This window comes from Equus asinus, chromosome 23, assembly GCF_041296235.1.
Source record: "Equus asinus isolate D_3611 breed Donkey chromosome 23, EquAss-T2T_v2, whole genome shotgun sequence".
Taxonomy (NCBI): Eukaryota; Metazoa; Chordata; class Mammalia; order Perissodactyla; family Equidae; genus Equus; species Equus asinus.
Genome location: NC_091812.1, coordinates 13,409,246 through 13,421,956, shown reverse-complemented (window position 1 = coordinate 13,421,956; position 12,711 = coordinate 13,409,246).

Below are 12,711 nucleotides of genomic sequence, written 5' to 3'. Positions count from 1 at the left end.
TGCAGATTGGGCATTCAGCAATGGCTGCAGCCAGGCTGCGCTTGGTGAGTGGAAGTCCCTGTTGCTGAGCAAGTGCATAACTTCCGTCCCTGGAGGCCTTTTGTTCATAAGCCCACTGGGCAATGACAGGAGTCCACAGAATGTCTCATCCAACCCACTTGGTTCTCAAAATCCTCCTCTGCTAAGGTTACTCTTTGATGAGCATTCACATGGAACTCAAATATCTTCACGTTTTTCTCCCATTCAGAGAACTCTTTCCACAAGCCTCTTCTCCAGACCTCCCTGTCACAAATTTCTCACTCATATTCCTTCCAAGTCCCTTACCAGATAACACCCAGTTCATAATGGGCAGCTCAGATCTCATGGTGACTTGGTGGTTCCTGATTAAGTGTTCGGTCTCTTTACTAAGGCCCAGTAGCAAACAAAGAGTTGTATCTCAAAAGGAAAGCAGCTATCCACAGAGGATGGCAGGGCTTTACTAGAAAATCCTAAGGGTCTGTGCTATGCTCCACCAATAGGGGACTTGCCAAAGGCTCCAAACAGCATCTCTATCTGCCGCTGTCACTTCAAGCACCATTGGATCTGCTGGATCATCTGGCCCAGGTCGCAGTGCAGCTTGTACAGCAGCCTGGATCTGTTGCAGAGTCTTCTCTTTTCTGAGTCGCACTCAAAACTAACAGCTTTTTGGGTCACTTAGCAAATGGGCTGAAGAAGGACACACAAATGAGGAACATATTGCCTCCAAAATCCAAAGAGGCCCACTAAGCATTGTGTCTTGTTTTTGATTGTAGGAAGGGCCAGATGTGGACAACTTATCTTTCACTTTGGAAGTGCTATCACAACATGCCCAACATCACTGGACCTCTAAAAATTTCACTGAAGTATAAGGCCTCTGAATTTTTATCAGATTTATTTCACATCCCCTGACAAACAAATGTCTCAGTGACAAGTCTAGAGTAGCCGCTACTTCTTGCTCAATAAGTCCAATCACCATAATGTCATCAGTGTAATGGACCACTGTGATATCTTGTGGAAGGGAAAGGTGATCAAGATCCCTGTGAACTAATTTATAACATATGGCTGGAAAGTTGATATACATCTAAGGTAGGACAGCGAAGATGTATTGCTGGCCTTGCCAGCTGAAAGCAAACTGCTCTGGTGGTCTTTAATAACAGGTATGGAGAAAAAAAGCATTTGCCAGATCAATAGCTGCATACCAAGTATCAGAGGATGTGTTAATTTGCTCAAGCAATGAAACCCCATTTGGTACAGCAGCTATGGAATCACCACATGGTTAAGCGTAACATAATCTCATTCTCCAAGATCTACCTGTTTTCTTCACAGGGCAAATAGGTGAGTTGAATGGGGGTGTGGTGAAAACCTCAACCCCTGCATCCTTCATGTCCTTAATGGTGGCGCTAATCTCTGCAGTCTCTCCAGGAATGTGTCACTGCTTTTGATTTACTCTTTTTGTGAGTAGAGGCAGTTTTAGTGGCTTCCATTTGGTCCTTTCAGCCATAATACTGTTCACTCCATAGTTCAGGGTAACAATGTAGGGATTCTGCCAGTTGCTATTCCAGTGATCCATTCCGGAACTGGGGAAATAACCACAGGATGGGTTTAGGGACTCACTGGACCCACTGTGAGATGGACCTGAGCGGAAATCCTGTTAATCATTTGGGCTCCATAAGCTCTTACTCTGACTGGTCAATCCCAGAGATGTTGTCACTGGTAAAAGGCTGTAGGTCCTTTTGTGGAAGGCTGGGAGAAAGATTAGCAGTATGATGTTTCAGCAATGTAGCAGGGTCCTTCCTCAAGAGGACTCAGCCTTTCCTTCACTCAAGGGGTTATGAGTCAGTCTGTAAACTGGCTCAAGTCTGGAAATTGATTGAGGGGACATGACTGTTTTCTTAAGCCAAGTTAGACTTTTGTTCACGTGACCTAGAACCCTTCCGCTTATACAGATCAAGTGAAAATTTAGTAGATTGCCCATTGATTTTCCTTCAAGGAACACCATTGTCTTAGTCCATTAGGGCTGCTATAACAAAATACCACAGACTCAGCAGCTTATGCACAACAGAAATTTATTTCTCAGTTTCCAAGGCTAGAAGTTCAAGATCAGGGTGCCAGCATGTCAGTTTCTGGTGAAGGCCCTCCTCCAAGATGCAGAGTGCCGATTTCTCTCTGTGTCCTCACGTGGTGGACGGGACAAGGGAACTTTCCGGGGCCTCTTTTATAAAAGCACTAATCCCACTCACGAGTGCTCTCCCCTCATGACCTAATCGCTTCCCAAAGGCTGCACCTCCCAATACCATCACTTTGGGGGTTAGGTTTCAACATATGAATTTTGGGGGGACATAAACATTCAGACCATAGTAACAATGATCGACCAGCCAATGCCACAGGTCTCTGCAAGTCAATCTATTCTGATTGCTGCTTCAACTCTTCTGTCCATTATGATAACCATGCCCACGTCACCTTTGGTGATTAGGTGCCCGTATTTCTTCCCTGCCACCCCAGGATCAAATTATCCCCCATTGCATGTAGGTTTCCAATTCAGTTGCAGCAATTCCAGTGTAATTTATGACCTCTAGGGAAAAAGATGATGGTGCTCTTCAAGGTTATTTGGGCTCCCTTCACAAATTTATTTCTTGCACTTGTCATGAAAGGTGTGTCCTCTGGACTGTCCTGAGATGAATGGGCAGGTCTAACACGATAAATCCACTCTAACATTCTAATCACTCCAAGCCTTTGGATCCGTTCTTCTATAGCATACTGAGGCAGTTCTGATATTTCAACCTCATCTGGTGTAGGCCATCTTTTGGCCCTTGTTTCAGCCAACCAATCAAACTGTTAGAGCCTTTTCTATCCCTCCAAACTGCAACAGTGGATCCAGAATCTCTCTTAGTAGGCTCATATCAATAATTTAGCCGATCCAAATTTATGTTCCTGCTACCGTTATCTCATATCCTTAATATTCATTCTCATACATATTCCCCAGATTTCTGTCTGTGTAAATTGGAAAAATCATGTACTTCTTTTGGAGCGTAGTGTACCTTTTCATTGGTCACCTTTCAGGACCTGCTAAGAATTGAGTCTAGTATAGGTATAGAAGCAAAGAAGGGTGATACTGGTGGGTCCAAGGAGAACTGGCAGTGTCTGGCTCATCTCAAGTATCTTTTTTATTTTGGTGAGGAAGATTTCCCTGAGCTAACATCCGTTGCCAATCTTCCTTTTTTCACTTGACGAAGACTAGCCCTGAGCTAACATCTGTGGCAATCTACCTCTATTTTTTGTATGTGGGATGCCTCCACAGCATGGCTGATGAGCAAAGTAGGTCCACACCTGGGATCCAAACCCACGAACCTAAGCCACCAAAGTGAAGCACGTGGAACTTTAACCACTCAGCCATGGGGCCAGCCCCTCAAGTATTTTTTATTGGTACTTTCCCCCTTGCTTTTGGATTACATTAGCCAGCTTCACATTTCTAGTAATAATGCTTGGATGCTGGTCATTGTGGATCATATGATTTATGGTTTCTGGATGTGTTTTCTTCGTAAGAATTTTTGAATTTTGTTCACTCAGGCAGTTGAGTTACTGGTGGGCCCTTTCTGCTGTGTTGGGATTTGTTTTTACTTTGAGAAGTTGTGTTTAATATGGCATTGAACTTAATCCTAGGGCATGGTCCCTTTGCTAGGGTGCAGTCCTTACTCAATGTTTCACTGAAATGCTAAAGTATCATTAAGGTGTCTCCTCTCTGGCTAGCCAGAAGTGCTTAGATCTCTTAGTAGTGCATGACCTTTGGTACCATGACAGCCCCACAGCAGACAACCTCTGCTAGGCCTCATGGAGTTTTGGGCTGCATAATTAGCTCCACTCTTGGCCAAGATTCCATGTTGAATTCTGTGGTATAACACAAAAATATATTTGGTCTTTGTTCCTGGTTCCTGGCACAGAGCTCCTAAAACTCGTGGACTTTCCCGAGTGATAAGAGTGTCTTTCATTATTTACAATAAGCCCTTTTCCATCACACCTGAATTTATACTAATGAGGTGACTTAGGCTGGGGTCCCTAGATAGCTTCAGGATGGTGCTGGTCACCAGAAAGACCTAGTAATTAGAGGGCTGGAACATTTAGCTCGACCCACCAACTTCCAGGAAGGGGAGGGAGGGCTGCAGATTGAACGTGATAAAAACTCTTGAACAATGAGATTTAGAGTTTCCAGGTTGGTGAACATATCGACTTGCTGAGAGAGTGGCATGCCTGGAGGGGGCATAGAAGCTCCATGCACCCCCCTCATACCTTGCCCCAAGCATCTCTTCCATCTGGCTGTTCTTCAGTTGTATCTTTATCACAAACTGGTAAACATAAGTGTTTCCCTGAGTTCTTTGAGTTCTTCTAGCAAATTATTGAACCTCAAAGGAAAGGGGGTTGTGGGAATTCCCCAATTATATAGCCAAGTTGGGCAGAAGTGTGGGTAACCTGGGGAACTGCCTGATATTTGTGGCTGACATATGGAGCGAGGGCAGTCTTGTGGGATTAAGCCCTTAAACGTGTGGAGTCTGACACTAACTTGGGGTAGTTTATTGTCAGAATTGAGTTGAATTGTAGGAGACCTAGTCAGTGTCTGGAGAGTTGGAGAATTGGTTGGTGTGATAAAAAGCTACTTCAGCAGTTCACGAAAACCATTGGTCCGTTTGAGCTTAACCTCATTGTCCCAAAGAAAAAAGTGTACACAAAATGAAAAGATAGAGAATTCTTTTTCTAGGTTTATTGAAATGTAATTGACATATACAACTATGTAAGTTTAAGCTGTATAGTGTGATGATTTGATATATGCATATATTGCAAAATGATCACCACAATAAGGTTAGTTAACATATCCATTACTTTACATAGTTACCATTTTTTTGTTTATGGTGAGAACATTTAAGATTTACTGTCCTAGCAACTTGCAAGCACACAATACGATATTGTTAACTATAGTCACCATAGTTACATTAGATCCTCATAACATCTTTATTTTATAACTGGAAGTTTGTACCCTTTGACCACTTTCACCCATTTCCCCCAAACCCCCACCTCTGGTAACCACCAATCTACTTTCTATTTCTGTGAATTTGGTTTTTTGAATCCTCATACAAGTGAAATCATACAATATTTGTTCAACTCTATTTGTCTTACTTCACATAGCGTAATACCCTCAAGGTTCATCCATGTTGTCACAAATGGCAGAATTTCCTTCTTTTTTATGGCCAAACAATATTCCATTCAGTAAATATACCACATTTCCTTTATCTATTCATCCATTGATGGACATTTACATTGTTTCCACATCTTGGCTATTGTAAATAATGCTACAATGAACACAAGGGTGCAGATATCTCTTTGAGATAGTGATTTCATTTCCTTCAGATATATACCCAGAAATGGAATTGCTGGATCATTAGGTGGTTCTGTTTCTATTTTTTGAGGAACCTCCGTATTGTTTTCCACAGTGGCTGTACCAATTTACAACCCCACCAAAAGTACACAAGTGTTCACTTTTCTCCACATCCTGGCCAGCACTTCTTATCTCTTATCTTTTTGATAATAGCCATTCTAAAATGTGTGAGTTGATATCTCATTGTGATTTTGATTTGCATTTCCTGATGATTAGTGATGTTGAGCATCTTTTCATGTATCTGTTGGCCATTTGTATATTTTCTTTGGAAAAAATGTCTGTTTAGGTCCTTTGCCCATTTATATATATATATATATATTTTTTTTTTTTTTTTGAGGAAGATTAGCCCTGAGCTAACATCTGCTGCCAATCCTCCTCTTTCTGCTGAGGAAGACTGGCCCTGAGCTAACATCCATGCCCATCTTCCTCTACTTTATATGTGGGACGCCTACCACAGCATGGCTTGCCAAGTGGTGCCATGTCTGCACCCAGGGTCCGAAGTGGTGAACTCCGGCTGCCAAAGCGAATGTGTGCACTTAACTGCTGTGCCACTGGGCCAGCCCCGGTCCTTTGCCCATTTTTTAATCAGATGATTTTTTTCTGAGTTGTGTGAGTTCCTTATATATTTTGGATATCAACTCTACCAGATAGATGGTTGGAAAATATTTTCTCCCATTCCTGTAGGGTGCCTTTTCATTTTGTTGATGGTTTCATTTGCTATGCAGAAGCCTTTTAGTTTGATATAGTGCCATTTGTTTATTTTTGCTTTTATTGCTTGTGCTTTTGGTGTGATAGCCAAAATGTCATTGTCAAGACCAATGTCAAGGAGCTTTCCCCCGATGTTTTCTTCTAGGAGTTTTGCAGTTTCAGTTCTTACATTTAAGCTTGTAATCCAACTAAAGTTTATTTTTGTGAGTGGTATAAGATAGGGGTCTAGTCTTACTCATTTTCATGTGAATATCCAGTTTTCCCAGCACTGTTTATTGAAGAGACTATCATTTCCCCATTGAGTGTTCTTGGCTCCCTTGTCAAACATTAGTTGATTGCATATGGGTGAGTTTATTTCTGGGCTCTGGATTCTGTTCCCTTGGTCTATCTGTTTATTTCTATGCCAGTACCATATTGTTTTGATTACTACAGCTTGGTAATAAAGTTTGAAATCAGGAAGTGTGATGCCTCCAGCTTTGTTCTTCTTTCTTAAAATTGCTTTGAGTATTTGGGGTCTTTTGTGGTTCCATATGAATTTTAGGATTGTTTCTTCTATTTCTGTAAGAAACGCCGTTGGAATCTTCATAGAGATTGCACTGAATCTATAGACGGCTTTGAGTAGTACAGGTGTTTTAACAATATTAACTCTTCAGATCCATGAACACAGAATACCTTTCATTTATTTGTACCTTCTTCAATTTTTTTCATCAATACCTAATAGTTTTTAGTGTACATATCTTTCATCTACTTTGTCAAATTTATTCCTAAGTATTTTTTTTTTTTGTCCTACTGTAATGGGACTTTTAAAATTCCTTTTCAGATAATTGGTTGTTAGTGTATAGAAATGCAACTGATTTCTGTATGTTGGCTTTCTATCCTGCAACATTATTGAATCCATCTATAAGTTCTATCAGTTTTTTGGAGGAGTCTTTAGGGTATTCTATATATAAGAACATGCCATTTGCAAATAGAAACAATTTTACTTCTTCCTTTCTGATTTGAATGCCTTTTATTTCTTCTTCTTGACTAGTTGTGCTAGCTAGGATTTCCAGTACTACCTTGAACAGAAGTGGTGAGAATGGGTACCCTTGTCTTGTTCCTGATCTTAGAGGAAAAGCTTTCAACCTTTCCCCATTGAGTATGATGTTAGCTGTGGTTTTGTCATATATGGCCTTTATTATGTTGAGGTACAGTCCTTCTATACCCAATTTTCAGAGAGTTTTTATCATGAAAGGATGTTGACTTTTGTCAAATGCTTTTTCTGCATCTATTGAAATGATCATATGATTTTTATCTTTCATTCTATTAATGTGGTATATCACATTTATTGATTTGCATGTCAAGCCATCTGTGCATCCAAGGGATGAATCCCATTTGATCATGGTATATGATCCTTTTAATATGCTGTTGAATGAGGTTTGCTAGTATTCTATGGAAGAATTTTTATATCTCTATTCATCAGGGATATTTGCCTGTAGTTTTTTTTTTTCTTGTAGTGTCTTTATCTGGCTTTGATATCAGAATAATGCTGGCCTTGTAAAATGAGCTTGGAAGTGTTCCAATTTTTCTGGAAGGGTTTGAAAATGATTTCTATTAATTCTTCTTTAAATGTTTTGAAGAATTCATCTGTTAAATCATCTGGTCATGAGCTTTTCTTTGTTGGGAGACATTTGGTTTCTGATTTAATCTCCTTATTCATTACTGGTCTGTTCATATCTTCTTTTCTTGATTCAGTCTTGGTAAGAATTTATCCATTTCTCGTAGGTTTTACAATTTGTTGGCATGTAATTGTTCATAGTAATCTCATATGATCCTTTGTATTTCTGTGGTATCAGTGGTAATGTATCCTCTTTTCTGATTTTATTTGAGTCCTCTCTTTTTTATTGGTTAATCTAGCTAAAGTTTTGTCAATTTTGTTTGTCTTTTCAAAGAACCAATTGTAAGTTTTGTTAATCTTTTCTGTTGTTTTCCTGTTCTCTATTTCATTTGTTTCTGCTCTAATTTTTATTCTTTCTTTCCTTCTGCTAACTTTGGGCATAGTTTGTTCTTTTTCCAGTTTCTTGAGGTGTAATGTTAGGTTGTTTATTTGAGATCTTTGTTTTTTGTCAATGTATGCATTTATAAACTTTCTTCTTATAACTCTTTTTGCTGTATCTTGTAAGTTTTGGCATGTTGTTTCCATTTTTGTCTCAAGACATTTTTTGATTTCCCTTTTAATTTCTTCTTTGATCCACTGGTTGTTCAGGAATATGTTAATTTCCATGTATTTGTGAATTTTCCAGGTTTCCTCCTGTTATTGATTTTTAATTTCATATCATTGTGGTTGGAAAAGATGCTTGATATAATTTCTATCTTCTTGAATTTGTGGAGACTTGTTTTGTGGCCTGCCTAATACATGATTTATTGTAGAAAATGTTTCATGTATGCTTGAGGAGAACGTGTATTCTACTGTTGTTGGATGGAATGTTCCCTATATGTCTGTTAGGTCTATTTCATCTGTAGTGATTAAATCTGCTGTTTCCTTGTTGATTTTATGTTTGGGTTATTTATCCATTGTTGAGAATTGGGCACTAAGGTCTCCAACTATTATTGTATTGCTGCTTATTTCTCCTTCTAGTTCAATTAGTATTTGCTTTATATATTAGGTGCTCCCATGCTGGGTGTATAAATATTTACAATTGTTATATCTTCTTAGTGAATTAATCCCTTTATCATTTTACAATGACCTTCTTTTTCTCTCATGACCATTGTTAGCTCAAAGTTCATTTTATCTGATGTAAGTATACCTATCACTGCTTTCTTTTGGTTACCATTTGCTTGAAATATCTTTTTCCATCTCTTACATCTCAGCCTATGTGTGACCTTAAAGCTAAAGTGAGCATCTTGTAGGCAGCATATTATTGGATCTTGTTTTTAAAAAACATCCATTCAGCCATTCTATGTCTTTCAGTTGGAGAATTTAATTCATTTACATTTAAAGTAAGTATTGATAGTGGGGACTTACTATTGACCTTTTGTTAACTGTTTTCTGATTGTTCTGAAGATCTTTTGTTTCTTGCTTCTTCTCTTCCTCTCTTTGTGATTTGAAGACTTTTTGTGGCCATATGCTTTTTTCATTTAGTTCTTTGTTCTTGTAGTTCATTAAACTTCTTTAAGAGGATTATTCTTAATTCTTTGTCGGACAGTTCATAGATCTCTCCTTCTTTAGGGTCAGTTACTGGAGTTTCCTTAGGTGGTGTCATGTTTACCTGATTCTTTGCAATCTTTGTATCCTTGCATTGGTATCTGAGCCCTCCAGTAAGCTGTCTCCTCTTCCAAACCTTATAGATTCACTTTGGCAGGGAAAGACCTTCATCAGTCACCTCAGCTTGGGGTACTGGATAGGTCAGTTGGTAGCATCTGCCAGCAGGCATAGCTTGCTAGTGGGATTTCTAGTTGTGTGAGGCTAATGATGGTGACCTAAGGTTGGAGAGGTGCCACTGGCTGGGATCTGACATGGTTGGGCCTGCTGACTTGGCTCCATGTTCAAGCAGGGCCACTGAGAGGGATCCCTGGTTGGGTGGGGCTACTGGCTGTGCTCTGCTGTAAGGTGGGGCCACTAGCTGGGCTCTGTACTCACCTCTGTTTGGTCAGGGTTGCAGTTTGTTCCCTGGTAGGGTGCTGCCATTGGGAGGGCTACAGGGCTGGGCTCCACAATTGCTCTAGTTTAATGGAGCCTCAGGCTGTGCTTCCCAACCAGATGTTGCCACTGGCTGGACTCCTTGCCTGGATGAGGCTGTGGGCTGTGTTCAGCAACTGAGCAGAGCCACAGGGTGAACTCTGCTGCTAGGCAGAATTGTAGCTTGGGCTCTGTAGCTGGGTGATACCATAGGCTGGGCTCTAGGGCTGCCCAGGGTCACTGTTCAGTCTCCCTCATTGTGTGGGGCCAGAGGATATGCTCACCATCTGGGCAGGGCTGCTGGCTTGGCTACCTGCCTTAGCTGGGCAGCAGGATGGGCTCTGTGGCTACCCAAGTTCTCTGGCCAGGCTTCCTGGTTGGGCAGTTCTGCTCACTTTGCTTGGTAGTTGGGTGGGGTGGTGAATTTGCTTCTCTACCGAGGCGGGCTGTAGCAGGTACTCTGAGGCTGCCAGGCATTTGTGGCCAGGCTTTCCAGTGGCGCTGAACTAGAGGTTATGCTCAGCAGTTGGGTGGGGCTTCAAACTTGCTTCCTTGCCTGGGCACGGCTGTAGAATAGGCTCTACGGTGCAGACAGGCAGAGCCGCTCGCTGGGATCTCTGCTTGGGTGCTGCTGCAAGCAGGAATGCAGTTCACCAAGATCTGTGTGCCAACCCCCTTCCCCATCTCTATCTGATCCACAGTTGTTGAGCCTTGACGATTTCCCCAGTGACTCCCAGTGATTCCCATGAGGCAAGACTCGAGTGGGCCTTCTGGGAAGCGTGCTACAATGCTGGGGGAGCTGGGTGTCCACCTTGGCCTCTCCCAACTAGAGAAACCATAGGCTCAGATGGACCCTTTTGGTGCAGTGCTATGCCAGCCTGGGGGAAGAGCAATGCGGTCAGAGTGAAACTGCTCCTCTTACTCTTATAATGTGGCCCTTCTTGATCTCTGCAGTCCAGGGTGCTGCTTCAGCCTCACCCCCATGTTCTGAGGTGTTCACAATGGTGTGTTGTCTATGCAGAGTTGCTAGTCAGTCTTTGTGTGAGGGGGGCTGAAGTCAGGGACAACCTGTTACTATTTTGATGCTGCCACCCTCTGAGAGAGAGGGCTGAGGGACTAAAACCATGCATTTCTCTTCCCTCAAGGATCACTGTCCTGAAATGCCTGTTGCACAATGCTTGAAAACAGTTGCCTCATATTTTGCCAAATTTTATACTTATTTTTTTGTGTTTTGCTAGTCTGGCATGTTATTGTCATTGCCAGAGTGAAAGTGATAGGTATTAAGCCTTCAAAAATCATTGTGGCTGTTGTGCAGACAGTGGACTGAAAGAGCTAAGATTAAAGGCATTTAAGAGGTTTCTGGAATAAGCCCTTGAACTGCTGCAATAAGATGATGGTGTGAACGAAACTGGGACCCCTTTCCCTGGTCTAACAGGTGAATCTAGCAAGTCAGCTGCATAGGTTTGAAGTCAGTACAATAAAGAGCCATGCTGTACTGTGGAGCAGCTGTGCAGGCCTCATAAGCCTGGGTCTAAACGGGCAGGCAGCCCCTTGTCTCAAGACTGAAGACGCTAGCAGGATGAATCAGCAACAGGAAGAGATAAAGGGCACCTTGCTCTCACATTTTCAAGCCTCATTTCTTAGAGACTGAGGGATAAACTAATGACACTGGTCCTTGCCTCCCTCCACACATAGGTAACACCAACATTCTACACCTTGTTTGATGTATAACAAAAAGCCCTTGTTATCCTTGAAGTAAATGACTATTAGATTGTAAGACCTTTCCTGCATGAACACTGCTTTGTTAAAAAGTACATAAACTGCACTCAGATTTGTAGACCTCAGAGCAGGTCCCCGAACACTCCGTTGACTGTTTCCTGGGACTCAAGTTCCTCACTTTGATTATTTGAAAAAACTCTCTCATTTCACCTTTACCTAGACTCATTTCAGTTGACAATGGCCTCAGGCATGAAGAAAAGGAAAGAGATAAGTTAGCTATCTAGGAGACAAAATGGAAAACAATCAGTAATTGTTTTGGGGAGTTAGGGAAAATGGTTATGGATGATTTCTATGGTTCCTATTTGAGCATCCTAAGTTGCGGCTATCCAGTGATACAGGTCAACTCTGATACACATATTCATATGTTTCTTACAAAAAATACTGCATTAAAAAATAAGTAACAACTTCCATTTGATAAAGAACATGAGGAGCCCACTCAATGTATGAACGTGTGGCCACATATTGTGCTCTATATGTCCTCAGAGACACATATATACTTCTATTCAACTACATGGGGTGTACACAGTGCTATACAAAGTGTGTGCGCGCACACACACACACACACCCCACCAGAATGTAATTCTACACACAAAAGAGACTATATTTTCAAACACTGAAATCTACTTAAATCACTCTCTCAATGATTATTCTCAAAGGTACACTTAGTCTCAAGCAGGACGGTGTTATATTTGGGTCTTTATCCCTGAGTTAAGAATGAAGAGCATCTGCCACAAGGGGACCAGAAGCCATAGTCATCCCGTGGGATGGGAGGCCATCAGGAAGAAAGTGGCTAGCAGATTTCTGTTTTTCTCTGGAAATTTTCAACCCAGACCTACTCTCACAGGCACTAGGTGGGAATAAGAAGCAGCAGAGTCCACACAAGAGAACAGAAATCCAAGTAGGGCTCAGGCACCAGCCTAGAGCCCTGCACTTCCTTCTCCTAATCTTGACCCCTAAGATAGCAGTAGAGTACATTGGAGTGGTTGTTCAATGTTTCGGGAGTCCACCATGATATTCATGAGCTTCCTGTGGAGTTTCTTTTGAGTCATGGTTTTGGACAATTTTGGGTCATTTAAGTTAGCAATTACTTTGAATATCTGATGGAAACCATGGGCCCTCATCC